Below are 27,370 nucleotides of genomic sequence, written 5' to 3' on the forward strand. Positions count from 1 at the left end.
TCCCACAATTTAATGGTGACAGCCAAGATGCTCACATTTGTGCATAGGAACAATCACAGTAGTGAATAGGAACAGCAGGATTTGCTTTACTTTTACTTACCTTGCAAACAGTGTTTTGCAGTCGGATCATGGTTTCTTTCTATCTTTGGATAGTCAGCCATATAAAAAACCATATAAAATATCATGGTGCAGTATAAAAGTAATTTAATTAAAGCACAACATATACATACAATTTGGAGAGACTGCCTCTGTACTGCCTCTGTACCAGATATAGATGTTATATAGATGATATAGATGTTATATAATCCAAAAGTATACCAGTAAAAGCAGATGGAATCTGGGTCATGGCTATTGCTGACAGCAGAGCTGGCCCTAGGCATTGGCAAACTTGGCAAATGCCTAGGGCATTTGGAATGCCTAAGGGCACAAGCAGCTTATGAGGATTAAAATGATATGCGGCATGCCTATATTCTGTGTGTGATTGCGCTGTATCTGCATATAAAATGCTACATTACAGTGTATTCCTGGAAATCATTGTAATGTAGCATTTCTTATGCAGATACATCCACAGTCGCACACAGAATATAGGCATGCTGCTTGTGCATCCTAGTCACATAGCAATGCAAATAAGATGCATTTTCTGCAAAAAAAAGTTGCCCAACGTTAGCAGAGCTGGCCTAGAGCTGCTAGCTGACTCAAGCCAGGCATCTCCTGCTGCTTGGCGTATTGAGGCAAGATGTATGAAGACACATCTATATCCAAGCAGAGGCAGAGGTCACAGAGTTAGCAGCCGTGTGACTGCTGTGTACAGGTGGTTTGGTTGTGCAATAGTGTTTGGCATATGTGTAAGGGGCATTATGTGTGTCATGTGTATAAATGCATTACTAATGTGCAGCATATGTGTAAGGGGCACTATGTGTGTCAATATGTGTATAAGGGCATTAATAAAGGTTGGCATTATGCGTAAGGTGCATTATGTTTATAAGGACATTAATAATGTGTGTCATATGTGTAAGGGACATTACTGTGTGGTATGTGTATAAAGGCATTACTAATGTGTGGTATTATGTGTATAAGGTGCTCTATTGTGTGGTGTAACGTATAAAAAGGGAACTACTGTGTGGTCTACTGTGAATAAAGAGCAATATGGTGTGATGTAATGTGAATAAGGGGCAATTCAGTGTGATGTAATGTGAATAAGGGGCACTACTGTGAGGAGTAACGTATATAAGGTAAAGTGGCACCACTGTGTGATGTAACGTGAATAAGGGACACTAGCACATCATGTAATGTGAATAAAATTGCACTACTGTGTGGCCTAATTTGAACTGGGGGTAGTATTATGTGGTCACGTCCCTTCACAGCAAGAACACGCTCGTTTTTGGGCTGTGCGCTGAATGTGCGCACTGTTCCTATTTAAAATATAGGAGGTAGGAGCACCAAAATGAAGCCTGCTATGGGTGAGGGGCGATGGTGCTGAACTAGAGGCGGTGCTAGGGTGCACCAGCCAAAATCTTGCCTACGGCATCATATTGGTTAGGGCCAGCTCTGGCTGGCAGTGTCCGGATGCACTGGTAACGCTGGCAATTTCCCCTCCAATCACTCCTGCAACATGTTTCAACACCAATGGGTGTCTTTATCAAGGTGGAGTGAATCTAAATCCAGAGGGTTTAAATTAGTGATGTGCACCAAGGTCGCTGGATGGCTAAGCTAAGCGACACAAGTGGCCGACACAAACACCTGGCCCATCTAGGAGTGGCACTGCAGTGTCGGACAGGATGACACTTCAAAAAATAGTCCCCAAACAGCACATGATGCAAAGATAAATGAAAGAAAAAAGAGGTGCAAGATGGAATTGTCCTTGGGCCCTCCCACCCACCCTTATGTTGTATAAACAGGACATGCACACTTTAACAAACCCATCATTTCAGCCACAGGGTGTGAAATGACTGGTTGGTTTGGGCCCCCACCAAAAAAGAAGCAATCAATCTCTCCTTGCACAAACTGGCTCCTCATCGTCCGATTCCTCACCCCTTTCACTGTGTACATCACCCTCCTCACAGATTATTAATTCGTCCCCACTGGAATCCACCATCTCAGGTCCCTGTGTACTTTCTGGAGGCAATTGCTGGTGAATGTCTCGACGGAGGAATTGATTATAATTCATTTTGATGAACATCATCTTCTCCACATTTTCTGGAAGTAACCTCGTACGCCGATTGCTGACAAGGTGAGCGGCTGCACTAAACACTCTTTCGGAGTACACACTGGAGGGGGGCGGGGGGGCAACTTAGGTAAAATAAAGCCAGTTTGTGCAAGGGCCTCCAAATTGCCTCTTTTTCCTGCCAGTATACGTACGGACTGTCTGACGTGCCTACTTGGATGCGGTCACTCATATAATCCTCCACCATTCTTTCAATGGTGAGAGAATCATATGCAGTGACAGTAGATGACATGTCAGTAATCGGCAGTTCCTTCAGTCCGGACCAGATGTCAGCACTCGCTCCAGACTGCCCTGCATCACCGCCAGCGGGTGGGCTCGGAAATCTTAGCCTTTTCCTCGCAGCCCCAGTTGCGGGAGAATGTGAAGGAGGAGCTGTTGACGGGTCACGTTCCGCTTGACTTGACAATTTTCTCACCAGCAGGTCTTTGAACCTCTGCAGACTTGTGTCTCCCGGAAAGAGAGATACAACGTAGGTTTTAAATCTAGGATCGAGCACGGTGGCCAAAATGTAGTGCTCTGATTTCAACAGATTGACCACCCGTGAATCCTGGTTAAGCGAATTAAGGGCTCCATCCACAAGTCCCGCATGCCTAGCGGAATCGCTCTGTTTTAGCGCCTCCTTCAATCTCTCCAGCTTCTTCTGCAAAAGCCTGATGAGGGGAATGACCTGACTCAGGCTGGCAGTGTCTGAACTGACTTCACGTGTGGCAAGTTCAAAGGGTTGCAGAACCTTGCACAACGTTGAAATCATTCTCCACTGCGCTTGAGTCAGGTGCATTCCCCCTCCTTTGCCTATATCGAAGGTAGCTGTATAGGCTTGAATGGCCTTTTGCTGCTCCTCCATCCTCTGAAGCATATAGAGGGTTCAATTCCACCTCGTTACCACCTCTTGCTTCAGATGATGGCGGGGCAGGTTCATGAATGTTTGCTGGTGCTCCAGTCTTCGGCACGCGGTGGCTGAATGCCGAAAGTGGCCCGCAATTCTTCGGGCCACCGACAGCATCTCTTGCACGCCCCTGTCATTTTTTAAATAATTCTGCACCACCAAATTCAATGTATGTGCAAAACATGGGACGTGCTGGATTTTGCCCACATGTAATGCACGCACAATATTGGTGGCGTTGTCCGATGTCACAAATCCCCAGGAGAGTCCAATTGGGGTAAGCCATTCTGCAATGATGTTCCTCAGTTTCCGTAAGAGGTTGTCAGCTGTGTGCCTCTTATGGAAAGCGGTGATACAAAGCGTAGCCTGCCTAGGAACGAGTTGGCATTTGCGAGATGCTGCTACTGTTGCCGCCGCTGCTGTTCTTGCTGCGGGAGGCAATACATCTACCCAGTGGGCTGTCACAGTCATATAGTCCTGAGTCTGCCCTGCTCCACTTGTCCACATGTCCGTGGTTAAGTGGACATTGGGTACAACTGCATTTTTCAGGACACTGGTGACTCTTTTTCTGAGGTCTGTGTACATTCTCGGTATCGCCTGCCTAGAGAAGTGGAACCTAGATGGTATTTGGTACCGGGGACACACTAACTCATTAAATTCTCTAATTCCCTGTGAATTAACGGTGGATACCAGACACACGTTTAACACTACCCAGGCTGCCAAGGCCTGAGTTATCTGCTCTGCAGCAGGATGACTGCTGTGATATTTCATCTTCCTCGCAAAGGACTGTTGGACAGTCAATTGCTTACTGGAAGTAGTACAAGTGGTCTTCCGGCTTCCCCTCTGGGATGACGATCGACTCCCAGCAGCAACAACAGCAGCGCCAGCAGCAGTAGGCGTTACACTCAAGGATGCATCAGAGGAATCCCAAGCAGGAGAGGACTCGTCAGACTTGCCAGTGACATGGCCTGCAGGACTATTGGCTTTCCTGTCTAAGGAGGAAATTGACACTGAGGGAGTTGGTGGTGTGGTTTGCTGGAGCTTGGTTACAAGAGGAAGGGATTTAGTTGTCAGTGGACTGCTTCCGCTGTCACCCAAAGTTTTTGAACTTGTCAATGACTTCTGATGAATGCGCTTCAGGTGACGTATAAGGGAGGATGTTCCTAGGTGGTTAACGCCCTTACCCCTACTTATTACAGCTTGACAAAGGCAACACACGGCTTGACACCTGTTGTCTGCATTTCTGTTAAAATAATTCCACACCGTAGAGGTGATTTTTTTTGTAATTTGACCAGGCATGTCAATGGCCATATTCGTCCCATGGACAACAGGTGTCTCCCCGGGTGCCTGACTTAAACAAACCACCTCACCATCAGAATCCTCCTTGTCAATTTCCTCAGCGCCAGCAACACCCATATCCTCATCCTGGTGTACTTCAACAGTGACATCTTCAATTTGATTATCAGGAACTGGACTGCGGGTGCTCCTTCCAGCACTTGCAGGGGGCGTGCAAATGGTGGAAGGCGCCACCTCTTCCCGTCCAGTGTTGGGAAGGTCAGGCATCGCAACCGACACAATTGGACGCTCCTTGGGGATTTGTGATTTAGAAGAACGTACAGTTCTTTGCTGTGCTTTTGCCAGCTTAAGTCTTTTCATTTTTCTAGCGGGAGGATGGGTGCTTCCATCCTCATGTGAAGCTGAACCACTAGCCATGAACATAGGACAGGGCCTCAGCCGTTCCTTGCCACTCCGTGTCGTAAATAGCATATTGGCAAGTTTACGCTTCTCATCAGACGCTTTTAATTTTGATTTTTGGGTCATTTTACTGAACTTTTGTTTTTTGAATTTTACATGCTCTCTACTATGACATTGGGCATCGGCCTTTGGCAGACGACATTGATGGCATTTCATCGTCTCAGCCATGACTAGTGGCAGCAGCTTCAGCACGAGGTGGAAGTGGATCTTGATCTTTCCCTATTTTACCCTCCACATTTTTGTTCTCCATTTTTTAATGTGTGGAATTATATGCCAGTAATATATATCAATAGCAATGGCCTACTGTACCGTACTGCTATATATTATATACTGGTGGTAAGCAAAATTCTGCACTGTCCTCCTACTATATATACTGCGCACAACTAAAATGCACCACAGGTATGGATGGATAGTATACTTGACGACAAAGAGGTAGGTAGAGCAGTGGCCTACTGTACCGTACTGCTATATATTATATACTGGTGGTCAGCAAAATTCTGCACTGTCCTCCTACTATATATACTGCGCACAACTAAAATGCACCACAGGTATGGATGGATAGTATACTTGACAACACAGAGGTAGGTAGAGCAGTGGCCTACTGTACCGTACTACTATATATTATATACTGGTGGTCAGCAAAATTCTGCACTGTCCTCCTACTATATATACTGCGCACATCTAAAATGCACCACAGGCATGGATGGATGGTATACTTGACGACACAGAGGTAGGTAGAGCAGTGGACTACTGTACCGTACTGCTATATATTATATACTGGTGGTCAGCAAAATTCTGAACTGTCCTCCTACTATATATACTGCGCACAACTAAAATGCACCACAGGTATGGATGGATAGTATACTTGATGACACAGAGGTAGGTAGAGCAGTGGACTACTGTACCGTACTGCTATATATTATATACTGGTGGTCAGCAAAATTCTGCACTGTCCTCCTACTATATATACTGCGCACAACTAAAATGCACCACAGGTATGGATGGATAGTATACTTGACGACACAGAGGTAGGTAGAGCAGTGGCCTACTGTACCGTACTGCTATATATTATATACTGGTGGTCAGCAAAATTCTGCACTGTCCTCCTACTATATATCCTGCGCACAACTAAAATGCACCACAGGTATGGATGGATAGTATACTTGATGACACAGAGGTAGGTAGAGCAGTGGACTACTGTACCGTACTGTTATATATTATATACTGGTGGTCAGCAAATTCTGCACTGTGCTCCTACTATATATACTGCGCACAACTAAAATGCACCACAGGTATGGATGGATAGTATACTTGACGACACAGAGGTAGGTAGAGCAGTGGACTACTGTACCGTACTGCTATATATTATATACTGGTGGTCAGCAGAATTCTGCACTGTCCTCCTACTATATATACTGCGCACAACTAAAATGCACCACAGGTATGGATGGATAGTATACTTGACGACACAGAGGTAGGTAGAGCAGTGGCCTACTGTACCGTACTGCTATATATTATATACTGGTGGTCAGCAAAATTCTGCACTGTCCTCCTACTATATATACTGCGCACAACTAAAATGCACCACAGGTATGGATGGATAGTATACTTGACGACACAGAGGTAGGTAGAGCAGTGGCCTACTGTACCGTACTGCTATATATTATATACTGGTGGTCAGCAAAATTCTGCACTGTCCTCCTACTATATATCCTGCGCACAACTAAAATGCACCACAGGTATGGATGGATAGTATACTTGACGACACAGAGGTAGGTAGGGCAGTGGACTACTGTACCGTACTGTTATATATTATATACTGGTGGTCAGCAAAATTCTGCACTGTCCTCCTACTATATACACTGCGCACAACTAAAATGCACCACAGGTATGGATGGATAGTATACTTGACGACACAGAGGTAGGTAGAGCAGTGGACTACTGTACGTACTGCTATATATTATATACTGGTGGTCAGCAAAATTCTGCACTGTCCTTCTACTATATATACTGCGCACAACTAAAATGCACCACAGGTATGGATGGATAGTATACTTGACGACACAGAGGTAGGTAGAGCAGTGGACTACTGTACCGTACTGCTATATATTATATACTGGTGGTCAGCAAAATTCTGCACTGTCCTCCTACTATATATCCTGCGCACAACTAAAATGCACCACAGGTATGGATGGATAGTATACTTGACGACACAGAGGTAGGTAGGGCAGTGGACTACTGTACCGTACTGTTATATATTATATACTGGTGGTCAGCAAAATTCTGCACTGTCCTCCTACTATATACACTGCGCACAACTAAAATGCACCACAGGTATGGATGGATAGTATACTTGACGACACAGAGGTAGGTAGAGCAGTGGACTACTGTACCGTACTGCTATATATTATATACTGGTGGTCAGCAAAATTCTGCACTGTCCTTCTACTATATATACTGTGCACAACTAAAATGCACCACAGGTATGGATGGATAGTATACTTGACGACACAGAGGTAGGTAGAGCAGTGGACTACTGTACCGTACTGCTATATAATACTGGTGGTCACTGGTCAGCAAAATTCTGCACTGGCCTCCTACTATATACTACAATGCAGCACAGATATGGAGCGTTTTTCATGCAGAGAATGTAGATATTTTCAGCACACTGAGCACAGATATTTGCAAGCACACTGAGCACAGATATTTGCAGCACACTGAGCACAGATATTTGCAGCACACTGAACACAGAAACTGAGAGAACGCTGCACGTCCTCTCCCTATCATCTCCAATGCACGAGTGAAAATGGCGGCGACGCGCGGCTCCTTATATAGAATATGAATCTCGCGAGAATCCGACAGCGGGATGATGACGTTCGGGCGCGCTCGGTTAACCGAGCAAGGCGGGAAGATCCGAATCTACCTCGGAACCGTGTAAAATGGGTGAAGTTCGGGGAAGTTCGGATTCCGAAGAACCGAACCCGCTCATCACTAGTTTAAATACCAACAAATTCCGGAAGTGATAATCTGGAAGTTGGAATTAGATAATTCCTCATTTAAAGTTTTTATATATACAATTAAAATGTATAATATACTTATCTCCGGCACAGCTAGATGCCGCCTGCCCGCATCTTTGCTCGCCGACCGGGAAACGAGTGTGGTGTGCAATTGCGGGTCCGCGGCGCTGACTGTCACGGGAACCAATGTGTACATTTGCAATAAAGTTATTGTAAACCATGTGACCCGGCCCCATGATACACGGCCAGTCACGTGATCAGGAAATACGTAGTACATAAGGTTTTCTCTGGATTCTATGGCAACCCGATTCTCTTAATAGATACTTAAAAATAAATGGTTTGTGTAGTGACAACAATAATAGTTGATACAACCAACTTGTTAATATGTAAATGTCAGGTTAATTTAATTCATCCCTGATAGTTAGAAAGGGGTTATAACCACTTCAGCAATGTTTTAACCGGATTCCATTACATAATGCACCCCATACCAATCCATACAATGAATTTTGCACAATATATAATGACAAAGTAAAAGCAGAATGAAAACATTAAAAACACATAAACATGATGACCCACTTTGTAATTTAAGAATCCACTTAACATCGAAATCGTGATTTAACGCATGTGGTTTCAATGTATTTAACTCATATATGCATCTCATTAAATTTTTAGCAAACTAAAATTTATATATAGGTATGCCCCTACCCTGAAGGATACATTGGTCTCAAGTCCCTTACACATGGAGACACATAGATTGCTCCCACTTAACAAGGGCTTCTGTAGATGCAGAGAGTGTAAACTCTGTAAGGCATATAGGAATTCTAAATCTAAGTTTACAGAGTTCACTACACAAGGGAGAAGTTATAAAATATGTGTTTTCATCACGTCCAATACCAGATATGCAATATATGCCATAGACAGTGCCGTAACTAGACATTTTAGCGTTGTGTGCAAGAGAAACACCATCGGCGCGCCCCCCATATTTAAAACAGGGCAAGTTTGCGCCATAGGTGCTTGCAAAAAATATAGGGGCGTGGCTTTATGGGGAAGGGGTGTGGACACAAAATAATACCATTCATACTACGCTGCACAATAGCCTCCATTATTCAAATTACACCACACAGTAGCACCACTTACACACATTACACCAGTAGAGCCCCTGTCACACATTTCACCAGATAGAGGCCCTGTCACACATTATGCCAGGTAGAGCCCCTGCCACACATTTCACCAGATAGAGCCCCTGTCACACATTATGCCAGATAGAGCACCTATCACAAATTATGCCAGGTATAGTCCTCTTTTACACATTACAGTAGGTAGAGTTCCCTTTTACACATTACACCATGTAGAATAACGAAAGAGAGAGAGATAGAGAGAGAGAGAGAGAGAGAGAGGGAGAGAGAGAGAGGGTTGGTAGGGAGAGAGACAAAAAGGTGGCAGGTAGAGAGACAGAGAGTGGTGGGAAGGAGGGAAGGAGAGAGAGAGAGAGAGAGAGAGAGGGGGAGAGACATACACACACAGCGGCACCTATGTGATGATGGCTGGAGTGCAGGCAGCCATTGCGGCGGCAGGGGGATGTCCCTGTTCTGGTGACGGCTGTAGCTACAGTACACTATGGAATCAGAGCCGTCCTCCCAGCTCCTGGCATACCCTGTGCGTCTACCGGCATCCAGTGCCCGGCTCCCAGCATCCCCTGTGCGTCTTCCGGCATCCCCTGTGCGGCTCCCTGCTGGGAGGAGGCGCAGCTCCAGCCCGGGCTGGTGCAGGGACACTGCTGGATGAGAGAGGAGGAGTGAGGAGGAACACACAGGGAGACTGTGCAGCACTGCCGGTTATAATGTACATCAGCAGCTGTGTGTGCAGAGGAGCTGGGTGCAACGTTATTGTTATGGCGGGCAGCACTGCAGCTGACGGTGCCCAATCAGGGTGGATGCGGATGGTGCGCCCATGGCGCGCATGCGTTGTGAGCTAAGCACCATCCTCCAGCACCTAGTTAAGGGGTGGTATTCATGTGACCGGCAGTCAGGAGACCGACGGTCACATGACCTCCCCCTGCATCCCGCCCCCTCAATATCTCGACGGTCGGCATGCCGACCAACAGGGACTATTTCCACTCATGGGTGTCCACAACACCCACAGAGTGGGAATAGAACCCGGTCGCCACCGAGCCCGTAAGGGGGTTGCTGTACTCGCCCCACCCCACCAGCATCGGTATGCTGCCGGGATCCCAGCGTCGGTATGCTGACCGCCGGTCTCCTGACCATCGGACAGCCATACCACACCCCTAGTTAAGACTCTGTTCTGCGCTTTCTACTCTCAGGTGCCATAATTTGCTTCCTCCTCTCTCACATAAGTACACGCCTTCCTTTAGCATCTCTCACATGCCATACTGTCCTTCCTTTAAAATCTCACATAACTTCATCACCTACTTTACTGTCTCAGATGACATACTGTTTTCTTGAACTTCACTTTCATTCCTAACCCACATTACTTTCTTAACTGTCTTTCATACCTTGTTCCACTGCATCTTACTTTACTGACTTGCAATGTTTGAATTCTCTTCTCTCTCTCTTACCTTTTTTCCTCCCTCTGTATTCTGTTTTCACATGTCCCTCCATACTGACTTCCCTTCTCTCCCATCCAGACAGCAGTCTAATCAGTGCTGACGAGCACTGGCCCCACCCCCTTTATGACATCACACAAAGGGCGGGCTTGCAGTATGAGGAAGTGCTACAGAACCGAGGCTGCCCACCAAGCAGCACCACAGACTGCAGCTTCTGTGATATTGGCTGCAGGAGACATTTACAAATGCTACCTGCCGGAGTTGAGCTCCGATTGCGGCAGCTGCCATTGTGGAGAATCAGTATAGCAAGAGATTGAGTCTGCCTGCACCGCAAGGAATAATTTTGAATAATAACAATAAACCAACAGTTTCAGATAATCATAGGCATCATATGGTTAGAAGAATTGTAGATACGTTGGTGGTGCACCCCAGAGGTGTTAATATAGTTGCAAAAAAAGAGAGTTGTCCCTACAAAGAAATAGGGAACAAAAGAAAAAAGCCTCTTTGTGGGGGCACTCTTTCAAAATTTTATATATTGTTTAAAAATACATTTTAATTCAATAAATTTAAAATTATGTAAATACCTATAAGAGTGGTGTATAGTCCTCCTGATGTGCTGGGTTGCTGCTGTAGGTTTGATACATGTCCCTGGTTGCCTACGAGTCTGGGCCCGTGTGCGCTTCACGGGAATCCCGGAAAGGATCCATGGTGAACAAGCCCGGCTAGGGTGAAACGTACGTCCAGCTTCAGTCTTATACTGACGTCACTCTGACGTCCTTTCCGGGATTCCCGTGAAGCGCACACGGGCCCGGACTCGTAGGCAACCAGGGACATGTATCAAACCTACGGCAGCACATCAGGACGACTATACACCACTCTTATAGGTATTTACATAATTTTAAATTTATTGAATTAAAATGTATTTTTAAACAATATATAACATTTTGAAAGAGTGCCCCCACAAAGAGGCTTTTGTTCCCTATTTCTTTGTAGGGACAACTCTCTTTTTTTGCGAGAATCAGTATAGCACAATGAGGGGATTGCAGGACTGACCTGCTGCGCAGACCAGACCTGCGGGTGTTGCCAGTGGGTCTGCGCTCACACTGCACTTGCGCTGTGTGCCAGGCACCACTGGCACACACATAGTTACTGCCCTGGCCATAGAGTGCACTTGCGAGTTGGTGTATGTCGGTAAGAGCAAGAGACAACTTAAAACAAGATGGGCAGAACACATGAAAAATATAATAAAAGGTGTAGAGAGCCATCCATTTTCGTCTCATTTTAAAATGATATACAATAGCTCTTTAAAAGGCATCAAAAGTTTTTGTGGTATAGCCCTTACGAATGATAACTGGAGAACAAATGATAGAGATGCACGTCTTGCTAAAAATTAAATAAGATGCATATACGAGTTAAATACATTGAAACCACGTGGTTTAAATCACAATTTTCGAGGTTAAGTGGTTTCTTAAATGACAAAGTCGGTCATCATCATGTCTATATGTTTTTAACGTTTTCATTCTGCTTTCACTATGTCATTATATATTGTGCAAAATTCATTTTATGGATTGGTATGGAGTGTATTATGTAAATGGAATCCAGTTAAAACATTGCTGGAGTCGTTATATAGCACCTTTCTAACTATCAGGGATGAATTAAGTTAACCTGACATTTCCATATTAACAAGTAAGTTGTATAACTATTATTGTTACTACACAAACCATTTATTTTTTAAGTATCTATTTAGAGAAACGGGTTGCCCTAGAAATCCAGTGAAAACCTTATCTATTACCTATTTCCTAATCACGTGACTGGCCGGTCATCTTTGGGTTGGGTCACATGGTTTACAATAACTTTATTGCAAATGTACACATCGGTACTCGGTGACAGTCAGCGCTGCGGAGCCACGATAGCACACCACACACAAGCATATGGGTAAGCATATATGTGGGCGGGCGGCATCTATCTGCGCCCGAGATGAGTATATTATACCTTTTAATTGTACAGGTTGAGTATCCCTTATCCAAAATGCTTGGGACCAGAGGTATTTTGGATATTGGATTTTTCCGTATTTTGGAATAATTGCATACCATAATGAGATACCATGGTGATGGGACCTAAATATAAGCACAGAATGCATTTCTGTTTCATATACACCTTATACACACAGCCTGAAGGTAATTTTAGACAATATTTTTTATAACTTTGTGCATTAAACAAAGTGTGTGTACATTCACACAATTCATTTATGTTTCATATACACCTTATACACAAAGCCTGAAGGTCATTTAATACAATATTTTTAATAACTTTGTGTAGTAAACAAAGTTTGTGTACATTGAGCCATCAAAAAACAAAGGTTTCACTATCTCAGTCTCACTCAAAAAAGTCCGTATTTCCGAATATTCCGTATTTCGGAATATTTGGATATGGGATACTCAACCTGTATATATAAAAATGTTAGATGAGGAATTATCTAATTCCAACTTCCGGATTATCACTTCCGGTTTTGTGGGTATTTAAACCCTCTGGATTTAGATTCACTCCACCTTGATAAAGAGAAGTGATTGGAGGGGAAATTGCCAGCGTTACCAGTGCATCCAGGACACTGCCCTCAATAGCCAAGACCCGGGTTCCATCTGCTTTTACTGGCATACTTTTGGATTATATAACATCTATATCTGGTACGGAGGCATTCTCTCCAAATTTTATGTATATGTTGTGCTGTAATTAAATTACTTTTATACTGCACCATGAGATTTTTTATGGTTTTTTGTATGGCTGACTATCCAAAGTTATAAAGAAACCATGATCCGACTGCAAAACACTGTTTTTATGTAAGCAAAAGTTAAGCAAATCCTGCTATTCCTATACACTAAGGTGATTGTTCCTATAATAAGGAGGGATTATCTCAAAGATACCTTTATGGGAGTCCACCCTATCTATTGCATGTAAGCACAAATGTGAGCATCTTGGCTGTCACTATTAAATTGTGGGTGAAAAAGGAAGTTGGTATAAACTGAGATTTACATTCAGATTATATTATAACATATGTGTCTTTCATTTGCATATTAAAAAACATCTGAGGAGTCACTGCAGTTAAAAAGGCTTCATAAGGAAGACCTCACGAACCTTTCATATGGATGGGTTGAGGATTGGAACAGGAGCAGCGCAAAATCTACTTTCCCAGTGTTTTATGTGGTTCTGATTTGTATCAAGTTTGGTGACTTGTGTTGGGTTGGTACTTGCAGCCATCTGATTGGTTCATTTGTTTTTTACGTAGTAATGTACATCGCAAGAGTATTTTGTCTTCACAATAAAATGAGGACTCAAATACAAAACCTCTAACTCGTGCTTCTTCCCACAACCAAGAAAATTCTTACAAAAGAGAAAAGAAAAAGGAGAAGATCCATAGATAGGATTACTGAACTACAGAAACAAGTGAAAGGGGGTTAACTCAGCGGCGAATCTCCCTTTAGGCATGTGAGGCACGTGCCTAGGGGTGGCACTTGTTTGGAGGGCGGCACTTGTATGCTTGTGTTGGGTGGTATTCATGTGACCGGCGGTCTGCTGACCGACAGTCACATGACCTCCTCCACCATCCCGCCGGCTCAGTATCCTGATGGTCGGCATGCCGACCCACAGGGACTATTTCCACTCGTGGGTGTCCACGACACCCATAGAGTGGGAATAGAACCCGTGGCGACCGCACTCGCCCCTCCCCGCCGGGATCCCGGCATCGGTATGCTGCCGGGATCCCGGCGTCGGTAAGCTGACCGGCGGTCAGGAGACCGCCGTTCAGCCATACTACACCCCTTGTGTTGGTACTGTCAGCCTGGATTTTACCAGTAACTGCAAAATATTTCCACTGTACTGTATCCTATTTCATAGTGACAACAATAATAGTTGATACAACCAACTTGTTAATATGTAAATGTCAGGTTAATTTAATTCATCCCTGATAGTTAGAAAGGGGTTATAACCACTTCAGCAATGTTTTAACCGGATTCCATTACATAATGCACCCCATACCAATCCATACAATGAATTTTGCACAATATATAATGACATAGTAAAAGCAGAATGAAAACATTAAAAACACATAAACATGATGACCCACTTTGTAATTTAAGAATCCACTTAACATAGAAATCGTGATTTAACGCATGTGGTTTCAATGTATTTAACTCATATATGCATCTCATTAAATTTTTAGCAAACTAAAATTTATATATAGGTATGCCCCTACCCTGAAGGATACATTGGTCTCAAGTCCCTTACACATGGAGACAAATAGATTGCTCCCACTTAACAAGGGCTTCTGTAGATGCAGAGAGTGTAAACTCTGTAAGGCATATAGGAATTCTAAATCTAAGTTTACAGAGTTCACTACACAAGGGAGAAGTTATAAAATACGTGTTTTCATCGCGTCCAATACCAGATATGCAATATATGCCATAGACAGTGCCGTAACTAGACATTTTAGCGTTGTGTGCAAGAAACACCATCGGCGCGCCCCCCATATTTAAAACAGGGTCAGTGTGCGCCATAGGTGCTTGCAAAAAATATAGGGGCGTGGCTTTATGGGGAAGGGGTGTGGACACAAAATAATACCATTCATACTACGCTGCACAATAGCCTCCATTATTCAAATTACACCACACAGTAGCACCACTTACACACATTACACCAGTAGAGCCCCTGTCACACATTTCACCAGATAGAGGCCCTGTCACACATTATGCCAGGTAGAGCCCCTGCCACACATTTCACCAGATAGAGCCCCTGTCACACATTATGCCAGATAGAGCACCTATCACAAATTATGCCAGGTATAGTCCTCTTTTACACATTACAGTAGGTAGAGTTCCCTTTTACACATTACACCATGTAGAATAACGAAAGATAGAGAGAGAGATAGAGAGAGAGAGGGTTGGTAGGGAGAGAGACAAAAAGGTGGCAGGTAGAGAGACAGAGAGTGGTGGGAAGGAGGGAAGGAGACAGAGAGAGAGAGAGAGAGAGGGGGAGAGACATACACACACAGCGGCACCTATGTGATGATGGCTGGAGTGCAGGCAGCCATTGCAGCGGCAGGGGGATGTCCCTGTTCTGGTGATGGCTGTAGCTACAGTACACTATGGAATCAGAGCCGTCCTCCCAGCTCCTGGCATACCCTGTGCGTCTACCGGCATCCAGTGCCCGGCTCCCAGCATCCCCTGTGCATCTTCCGGCATCCCCTGTGCGGCTCCCTGCTGGGAGGAGGCGCAGCTCCAGCCCGGGCTGGTGCAGGGACACTGCTGCATGAGAGAGGAGGAGTAAGGAGGAGCACACAGGGAGACTGTGCAGCACTGCCGGTTATAATGTACATCAGCAGCTGTGTGTCCGGCAGAGGAGCTGGGTGCAACGCTATTGTTATGGCGAGCAGCACTGCAGCTGGCGGTGCCCAATCAGGGTGGATGCGGATGGTGCGCCCATGGCGCGCATGCGTTGTGAGCTAAGCACCATCCTCCAGCACCTAGTTAAGGGGTGGTATTCATGTGACCGGCAGTCAGGAGACCGACGGTCACATGACCTCCCCCTGCATCCCGCCCCCTCACTATCTCGACGGTCGGCATGCCGACCAACAGGGACTATTTTAACTCATGGGTGTCCACAACACCCACAGAGTGGGAATAGAACCCGGTCGCCACTGAGCCCGTAAGGGGGTTGCTGTACTCGCCCCACCCCACCAGCGTCGGTATGCTGCCGGGATCCCAGCGCCGGTATGCTGACCGCCGGTCTCCTGACCATCGGACAGCCATACCACACCCCTAGTTAAGACTCTGTTCTGCGCTTTCTACTCTCAGGCGCCATACTTTGCTTCCTCCTCTCTCACATAAGTACACGCCTTCCTTTAGCATCTCTCACACGCCATACTGTCCTTCCTTTAAAATCTCACATAACTTCATCACCTACTTTACTGTCTCAGATGACATACTGTTTTCTTGAACTTCACTTTCATTCCTAACCCACATTACTTTCTTAACTGTCTTTCATACCTTGTTCCACTGCATCTTACTTTACTGACTTGCAATGTTTGAATTCTCTTCTCTCTCTTTTACCTTTTTTCCTCCCTCTGTATTCTGTTTTCACATGTCCCTTCATACTGACTTCCCTTCTCTCCCATCCAGACAGCAGTCTAATCAGTGCTGACGAGCACTGGCCCCACCCCCTTTATGACATCACACAAAGGGCGGGCTTGCAGTATGAGGAAGTGCTACAGAACCGAGGCTGCCCACCAAGCAGCACCATAGACTGCAGCTTCTGTGATATTGGCTGCAGGAGACATTTACAAATGCTACCCGCCGGAGTTGAGCTCCAATTGCGGCAGCTGCCGTTGTGGAGATTCAGTATAGCAAGAGATTGAGTCTGCCTGCACCGCAAGGAATAATTTTGAATAATAACAATAAACCAACAGTTTCAGATAATCATAGGCATCATATGGTTAGAAGAATTGTAGATACGTTGGTGGTGCACCCCAGAGGTGTTAATATAGTTGCAAAAAAAGAGAGTTGTCCCTACAAAGAAATAGGGAACAAAAGAAAAAAGCCTCTTTGTGGGGGCACTCTTTCAAAATGTTATATATTGTTTAAAAATACATTTTAATTCAATAAATTTAAAATTATGTAAATACCTATAAGAGTGGTGTATAGTCCTCCTGATGTGCTGGGTTGCTGCCGTAGGTTTGATACATGTCCCTGGTTGCCTACGAGTCTGGGCCCGTGTGCGCTTCACGGGAATCCCGGAAAGGATCCATGGTGAACAAGCCCGGCTAGGGTGAAACGTACGTCCAGCTTCAGTCTTATACTGACGTCACTCTGACGTCCTTTCCGGGATTCCCGTGAAGCGCACACGGGCCCGGACTCATAGGCAACCAGGGACATGTATCAAACCTACAGCAGCAACCCAGCACATCAGGACGACTATACACCACTCTTATAGGTATTTACATAATTTTAAATTTATTGAATTAAAATGTATTTTTAAACAATATATAAAATTTTGAAAGAGTGCCCCCACAAAGAGGCTTTTTTCTTTTGTTCCCTATTTCTTTGTAGGGACAACTCTCTTTTTTTGCGAGAATCAGTATAGCACAATGAGGGGATTGCAGGACTGACCTGCTGCGCAGACCAGACCTGCGGGTGTTGCCAGTGGGTCTGCGCTCACACGGCACTTGCGCTGTGTGCCAGGCACCGCTGGCACACACGTAGTTACTGCCCTGGCCATAGAGTGCACTTGCGAGTTGGTGTATGTCGGTAAGAGCAAGAGACAACTTAAAACAAGATGGGCAGAACACATGAAAAATATAATAAAAGATGTAGAGAGCCATCCATTTTCGTCTCATTTTAAAATGATATACAATAGCTCTTTAAAAGGCATCAAAAGTTTTTGTGGTATAGCCCTTACGAATGATAACTGGAGAACAAATGATAGAGATGCACGCCTTGCTAAAAATGAAATAAGATGCATATACGAGTTAAATACATTGATAACCACGTGGTTTAAATCACAAATTTCGAGGTTAAGTGGTTTCTTAAATGACAAAGTCGGTCATCATCATGTCTATATGTTTTTAACGTTTTTATTCTGCTTTCACTATGTCATTATGTATTGTGCAAAATTCATTTTATGGATTGGTATGGAGTGTATTGTGTAAATGGAATCCAGTTAAAACATTGCTGGAGTCGTTATATAGCACCTTTCTAGCTATCAGGGCTGAATTAAGTTAACCTGACATTTCCATATTAACAAGTAAGTTGTATAACTATTATTGTTACTACACAAACCATTTATTTTTTAAGTATCTATTTAGAGAAACGGATTGCCCTAGAAATCCAGTGAAAACCTTATCTATTACCTATTTCCTGATCACGTGACTGGCCGGTCATCTTTGGGTTGGGTCACATGGTTTACAATAACTTTATTGCAAATGTACACATCGGTTCTCGGTGACAGTCAGCGCTGCGGAGCCACGATAGCACACCACACACAAGCATATGGGTAAGCATATATGTGGGCGGGCGGCATCTATCTGCGCCCGAGATGAGTATATTATACATTTTAATTGTATACATAAAATTGTTAGATGAGGAATTATCTAATTCCAACTTCCGGATTGTCACGTCCGGTTTTGTGGGTATTTAAACCCTCTGGATTTAGATTCACTCCACCTTGATAAAGAGAAGTGATTGGAGGGGAAATTGCCAGCGTTACCAGTGCATCCAGGACACTGCCCTCAATAGCCAAGACCCGGGTTCCATCTGCTTTTACTGGCATACTTTTGGATTATATAACATCTATATCTGGTACGGAGGCATTCTCTCCAAATTTTATGTATATGTTGTGCTGTAATTAAATTACTTTTATACTGCACCATGAGATTTTTTATGTTTTTTTGTATGGCTGACTATCCAAAGTTATAAAGAAACCATGATCCGACTGCAAAACACTGTTTTTATGTAAGCAAAAGTTAAGCAAATCCTGCTATTCCTATTCGCTAAGGTGATTGTTCCTATAATAAGGAGGGATTATCTCAAAGATACCTTTATGGGAGTCCACCCTATCTATTGCATGTAAGCACAAATGTGAGCATCTTGGCTGTCACTATTAAATTGTGGGTGAAAAAGGAAGTTGGTATAAACTGAGATTTACATTCAGATGATATTATAATATATGTGTCTTTCATTAGCATATTAAAAAACATCTGGGGAGTCACTGCAGTTAAAAAGGCTTCATAAAGAAGACCTCACGAACCTTTCATATGGATGGGTTGAGGATTGGAACAGGAGCAGCGCAAAATCTACTTTCCCAGTGTTTTATGTGGTTCTGATTTGTATCAAGTTTGGTGACTTGTGTTGGGTTGGTACTTGCAGCCATCTGATTGGTTCATTTGTTTTTTACGTAGTAATGTACATCGCAAGAGTATTTTGTCTTCACAATAAAATGAGGACTCAAATACAAAACCTCTAACTCGTGCTTCTTCCCACAACCAAGAAAATTCTTACAAAAGAGAAAAGAAAAAGGAGAAGATCCAGAGATAGGATTACTGAACTACAGAAACGAGTGAAAGGGGGTTAACTCAGCGGCGAATCTCCCTTTAGGCATGTGAGGCACGTGCCTAGGGGTGGCACTTGTTTGGAGGGCGGCACTTGTATGCTTGTGCTGGGTGGTATTCATGTGACCGGCGGTCTGCTGACCGACAGTCACATGACCTCCTCCACCATCCCGCCAACTCAGTATCCCGATGGTCGGCATGCCGACCAACAGGGACTATTTCCATTCGTGTAGAGTGGGAATAGAACCCGTGGCGACCGCAGGTCGCCACCGAGCCCGCAGCGTGGCGAGCGCAGCAAGCCCGCAAGGGGCTTGCTGCACTCGCCCCTCCCCGCCGGGATCCCGGCGTCGGTATGCTGCCGGGATCCCGGCGTCGGTAAGCTGACCGGCGGTCAGGAGACCGCCGGTCAGCCATACTACACCCCTTGTGTTGGTACTGTCAGCCTGGATTTTACCAGTAACTGCAAAATATTTCCACTGCACTGTATCCTATTCCATCTTGAATGGAATGTAAATAGGTAGGACATGCACATACTGCCCTGGTAAGCTGTCCTACATATAAAACCAGGTGCAGAAATAACATATCTGGATAATTAATCAGTGCATATAGATTCAATGTTAATTGCAGCACCTAATTATGCAAAACTGCCTTGCAAAGCAAACAATAGTACGCAGAAAGATATGGCAGATTAACCGCCAATAGAGTATGCATAAATTTTAATTATCCACTATTAAAGATTAGAACTCTCTATTATTTAAAAAAATATATAAAACTATATATATATATTTATATACATATATATACACACACACATATATATATACACATACACACATATATATATATACACATACACACACACATATATATATATATATATATATATATATATATATATACACACACACAGGTTGAGTATCCCTAATCCAAAATGCTTGGGACCAGAGGTATTTTGGATATGGGATTTTTCCGTATTTTGGAATAATTTCATACCATAATGAGATATCATGGTGATGGGACCCAAGTCTAAGCACAGAATGTATTTATGTTTCATATACACCTTATACACACAGCCTGAATGTCATTTTAGCCAATATTTTTTATAACTTTGTGCATTAAACAAAGTGTGTGTACATTCACACAATTCATTTATGTTTCTTATACACCTTATACTCACAGCCTGAAGGTCATTTAATACAATATTTTTAATAACTTTGTGTATTAAACAAGGTTTGTGTACATTGAGCCATCAAAAAACAAAAGTTTCACTATCTCACTCTCCCTCAAAAAAGTCCGTATTTCGGAATATTCCGTATTTCGGATATTTGTATATGGGATACTCAACCTGTATATATATATATATATATATATATATATATATAGAAGAACACATAGCCCGGCACTCCCCTGGTGTAATCTGTGCCCTGGTTCCTTCAGTAGAACAATTAACAGTAGAATGGACAAACGCTGCGGCACTCAGGGTCTCGTGAAGATTTGATGTATTAGTCAAAATTCACACCATGTTACATCAATGTTTCGGGGAGTTCAACCCCTTTGTAAAGATATATATATATATATATATATATATATATATATATATATAAAGTGGACAATTATAATGATAAACGTATCTAAGATGACCTTAATATTGCTCAAGAATGAGAACAAATCACATTTTGGATGATGTGTGTAATCATAGCCCTGTAATCAGTGATAACTATTAAAACCTCAGTCTATTTTAATAAGAAATGGATCCCTTGTATTCCACCATTAAGGATGCATGCTGATCAGTGTCGGACTGGTGCATGAAGGGCCCACCAGGGGAGTGTAGTAGTAGGGGCCCATGTTTAGGGGTGTGGCCATTTTCCAGAGGGGGTGTGCCTATCTGCCACAGAAGCTTGGCTAACCATTAGGGAGTGTATGGTCAGGGCCCTTTGATAAATATATATAGTAAATACTGCTAGTGCATGCATGATAATGTACCAGATTAATAACAACAATGCACTGTAGATAATATACCATAGTCCTGTGCAGTATAAGGTAACATGTGTAATGTATAGTACAAATGAACAGTCTGGCCCTAATCCATAAATAGGTGGGTGGGACCCAGGCAGTGGGGCTCACCGGGGGTTTCCCCCTGTTCCCCTGTGGGCCAGTCCAATCCTGATGCTGATATAGGTGCAGGGGATAACTCAATTTGTTAAACATCCATGCGCTATGCTAAACCCTGATAAATTTATACCATCATCCCTTCCAGACTTTGAGCCATAGAAAGACAAAACTGGAAGGGAGGGAGAGAGCTGACTTTTACTGTTTACATCAGCGCTTTGCTTGACCACCCAAACAGTCTCACGCGTATCCGGTTTTGGTTGAAAGGGGGTTATTGTATATTTCTCTTACCCCTATAATCAAGGCTCAGACGACCTGTAGGCATAAACTGAAGTATACAGCAACCTTTATAGTTGCAGCTGCCGCCGGTGTCTTCCGTTAATCGAATCTGATGTAAATTAGTCTGGCTACGGGCAACACACTTCCAGAGTAGACTATCAGCCCTTACGCGTTTCTCCATCTCTGTAGTATGACGGTTTCGTCAGAGGGCAAGCTACTTAGTAAATATGCATACATAAAGTAAATAAAAAAATAAAAAAATCATAGTGGATTTTATTATTCTTTTAAATTGGTTATCATCAAATGAGAGCTTATAGCCAAACAATGAAAATAATTAAAAATAGGCCATTACTGTTAGGGACGCCCTCACCTCTAAATCTGCCCCTGGGTTAACTGTTAATGGAGTTAATGGAAATAATGTGACACTACTGATTCAATCATACCTGAGAAGTTACTGCCATTGCTCTAGTATCAAAGATTTAGGGGTCTATTTACTAAGCGTTGGATGGGGGTAAAGTCAACGGAGATAAAGTCACTCCTAACTGACATGTCACAGGCTGGGTTTGAAAAATGACATTTGGGAGCTGGCTGGCTGATACTTTATCTCCGTCAACTTTATCTCCACTCAAGGCTCAGTAAATAGACCCCTTAGTGCATCATTAGGACATCAAGTGCCAATGTGCTTTTATTCTGAAACCCCTAAAGAGATGACTACTAGTACAATGTGTTGCACATCAAGGGATTCCAAGTACACATCCACCACGGATCCAACAGGTAGCACAACTCTGAGGATGAATGTCAAAACAACTTTTTGCGATTGCTTCAAGTATGTAATATTACAGGATAAATGTGATATTTCTATTTTGCCCTTTTTAAAGCAATAGAAAATGTGTTTTATGGCAAACGATGATAGGGCGTCGGGAGATAGAGGCATTAACCACTCCCACCTGATAAAGTCGCACACATTTCTTAGATATATTAAATACAACTGTATTGATGATATGGTAAAATGCCAAATAAAAGAGCTTTTTATAGAATCAACTTCTTAAATGGTTGTTATTTTCCTCTAAAACTCTAATAGTTCTGTGTTGCTATTTTTGTTCTGTCTGGATTTTGTTGTGTAATTAATGAGATCAGCAAACCAAGTTCAAGGGGAGGAAAAACTTAATCCACAATAAAGACAAACATTTTCCAAATTTTCTTGCAATGACAAAAATTCTCATTATCCATGTTATATTTATTTCTTTGTCTCAGATCCGGAATTAATGATAATATTTCATTTGATAATTGAATTCCTTTGTTTAGATTTTTTTAATTAAGCATTTAATCAAGTTTGATGTCTTAATATACCTAAATATTCTTCATATGCAGACTGGTGTAATTGTTTATGTTTATTCATTGTTTTTTTTCTCTCTTAAAATGTCATTCATTAAACAAAGTAGATCCAAAAAGCTCCCCCAAAAAACCCTGTTTCTAATGCCTACTAGTATGTTCCTCCAGGGCCATACCGGTGCTGTCATCCGGGGAGAAAATCCTGTTCCCAGCTTAGAGAGAAACCTTGTGGAATAAAGACGCCACATTCCTATGCCAAAGTGATGCACATGGGGCATCAGTGTGTTGTATTGCTGAGTGTGCAGAGGAAGCCCATATGAAGAAGTGAAATGAAGAAGTCATAGGTGTCACACCTGAGGGCTGAGGCTGACCTGGGGAAGCCTCAGGCGTAGCGGCTGATATGTACTTAAACCTGGGTGGTAATATAGGATATTTGGACATGCAGGGAACCTTAGCACTGATACCTAGGGTTGCCACCTCATGCATCATCGATTCCTGGAGATCCACCCCCCAAACACCCCCCCCTTCCCGCGGCACCAAGCAATGTTCATGTAAATAAAATGATGTACCATATTTATAGAATATTTTATGTACAAACAATCTAAATTAAGCTGGAAGCTGGAGGTGATGATAATGCACGGAGGTAGAGATGAGCACTGAAGAACTGCCGGGAATGCCTGGTGGAACCGGCCAAGATGGTAAGGTGCTATGGAACTCACCGATGACGACAGAATCCGATGGTGAGAGCACCGATGGTGAACAGTGGTTCGATGTTGGAACACCGATGGTGGATGGAAGCAATGCTGGAACACCGCTGAGAGTTGTAAATGATACTGGAACACCGCTGGAAGCGATACTGGGACACCGCTGGAAGCTGGTGAGGAATCATTGCAGATCACAGAGAGCGATGTAGGTATACCGATGAGAGATGGAAGTGATACTGGAACACCACTGGAAGCAATGCTGGAACACCGCTGAGAGCTGGAAGCCGGTGAGAATCACTGCAGATCACAGAGAGCAATGTTGGAAGACTGCTGGAGTCAGGCAGCACCGCAGGGTGGAAACTGGTGCAGGTCTCTTTAAGTGGAGCAAGGTCACAGGAGCTGGAATACCTAAAGACCACAAGCAGGAACATCCACAGACAGGAGAGACATCCACACTGGGTTTTACAACCAAAGCACTGACGATTAGGCAGTCTGGATTCAGGATATTTATACCAGCTGGGAAGCAGGTATTGGCTGAGCAATCAGGGAGAGTCCAGAGTGCAGCGGATAGGCTATGGAGAATCATGTGATGAGGCCAAACATGGCTGCGCCCATGTTTGGTTCTGGAGGGAAAGTCTGTTTGTATCAGCATGTAGAAACCTGTAGTAATGACGGCGGAGGACAGGAGATGCTATCTACTGGAACAGGAGGAACATGCTGGGCACTTCTGTAGGAAATCACGCTCTCTTACAGACTTCCACCATTTCAAATTAATCCTCTCCTCCTACAGCTCTGTTCATTAACTTGTTAAGCCATCTTACGTTAAATCTCTCATCTCCTCCCCATCATACACAGGCCACCTCTTTGCCACATTTAACCCCCTCCTCTCTACCCACCCTCTCACTCCTTTCCTCCCTCTCTGCACTTGATTCATCACACACTTTACCACCAAATTGAATTCCATCTGCTTTGAAATCTCCTAACAACAGCCACCATTTACTGCCAACCCCCACATGTCCAACCTTATCTTCTTTTCTCACAGTCTCAGAGGTTAAAGTCCAACATTTCTCTTCCTTTCCTCCCTTCACCTACCCCCTGAACTTTATCTCCCCTCACCTCCTCCAGTTCCTCATTCCTGATTCCTGTTTCCCTATTGTCCACTGCCTAATCTATCAATACAGTCCTTACTGCTTCCCCAGTTTTAAGAAACCCTCTTTTGACCCTTCATCTCTCTCTAACTAGGGGCAATTATCTCTTCTCCCCTCCAAAATCCTTGAGTGGGTTATAACTTATTTTATCTTAAAGACATTATGAAGTAGATCAACAGCATATATAAACAGGTCGACCTGCAACACATGGGGGAGTGGAAATCCGTATATTGAAGGGTGAGAAACGGAAGGGGAAAGACAAGGAGGATATAATAGAAAAGGAAAACTGGAGATACAAGTGACCTGTCAGAAACTGATTAATGAAACTTAAATAGCAAAGGAGAGGAAATGCAATAAATGAGAGACCCAAAGGCCTCAAACTACATATAAAAGGAAGTCCAGAGGTTTAGAGAATCTAGGAATATGTTATTTTAAATACTAGACATAGGAGTCTTTTCAATGCATGTCAGATCCTCTCCGATGGAGAGGATCCGACAGAGTAGTATTCAATTAGAGGGCATTTCCAACAGGTTTTGTTCGTTTCCGAAAATGCTGATCCAAGTTTTTTTTAAGTCGGATCAGCATTGTCGAAAACGGGCCCAAAAACTGTTGGAATTTGCCGCTAATTCGACAAAACACGTGGATCCGTGGCTAATCCGCCGATTCACATGTTTTCTGACAAGTCAGAAATGCAGACAAGTAGGAAAAACGGCAGCTCCACTAAATAGATTGAATCCTGATTCGCCCCAAAAAAGTCGGAAACTGCTGTCTTTCTGACTTGACGTCAATTCCGACTTCAATTGAATAGATCCCATATACTCCATATTATAAACATGCCAAATACTGGGAAGAGCTGCTTGCATGTAAGTTTGGTTTGGTGTCAGACGTACTAATCAACACCCCCACTTCTGCTGAATCTCTCCACCAATTTCACCACTGCATCCCTGTCCCACTTAGGATCAAATTCAAACTCCTCTCACCCACCTACAAAGCTCTCAGCCACTCATGTCTCTCCCTACCTCTCCAGCCCAATTTCATTGATCCTCCCTGTAGACAGGGCCATCACTTCCTATGTAATTATGAAACATGTGGACTATAATTATGGTATTTATATTTGTATATATGTACGGTTGATCTGACATGTACTATATAGGTTTGCTCTATGTTTCATCTATGTTCGTGCCATCAAAATGACCATGTAGGGCACTGAAATTATAGAGGGCTAGGAAGAACCTGAAAAGGAACACATCTAATTAGTGATGAGCGGGTTCGGTTCCTCGGAATCCGAACCCCCCCGAAATTCACCCTTTTTACACGGGTCCGAGGCAGACTTGGATCCTCCCGCCTTGCTCGGTTAACCCGAGTGCGCCCGAACGTCATCATCCCGCTGTCGTATTCTCGCGAGATTCGGATTCTATATAAGGAGCCGCGCGTCGCTGCCATTTTTCACTCGTGCATTGGAAATTATAGTGAGAGGACGTGGCTGGCGTCCTCTCACTTTGTTTCAGGGGGCTGCAGTGCAAATATCTTTATTCTGGGGACCAGCAGTATTATAGGAGGAGTACAGTGCAGAGTTTTGCTGACCAGTGACCACCAGTGTTATACGTTGTCTGCCTGAAAAACGCTCCATATCTGTGCTCAGTGTGCTGCATATATCTGTGCTCACACTGCTTTATTGTGGGGACTGGGGACCAGCACTGCAGTATTATATAGGAGGAGTACAGTGCAGAGTTTTGCTGACCAGTGACCACCAGTATATGTTGTCTGCCTGAATAATGCTACGTATCTGTGCTCAGTGTGCTGCATATATCTGTGCTCACACTGCTTTATTGTGGGGACTGGGGACCAGCAGTATTATATAGGAGGAGTACAGTGCAGAGTTTTGCTGACCAGTGACCACCAGTATTATACGTTCTCTGCCTGAAAAACGCTCCATATCTGTGCTGCATTGTAGTATATAGTAGGAGTACAGTGCATAATTTTGCTGACCACCAGTATATAATATATAGCAGTACGGTACAGTAGGCCACTGCTCTACCTACCTCTGTGTCGTCAAGTATACTATCCATCCATACCTGTGGTGCATTTCAGTTTTGCACAGTTTGCTGACCACCAGTATATAATATATAGGAGTACGGTACAGTAGGCCACTGCTCTACCTACCTCTGTGTCGTCAAGTATACTATCCGTCCATACCTGTGGTGCATTTCAGTTTTGCACAGTTTGCTGACCACCAGTATATAATATATAGCAGTACGG

Source organism: Pseudophryne corroboree, chromosome 2 (assembly GCF_028390025.1).
Source record: "Pseudophryne corroboree isolate aPseCor3 chromosome 2, aPseCor3.hap2, whole genome shotgun sequence".
NCBI lineage: Eukaryota > Metazoa > Chordata > Amphibia > Anura > Myobatrachidae > Pseudophryne > Pseudophryne corroboree.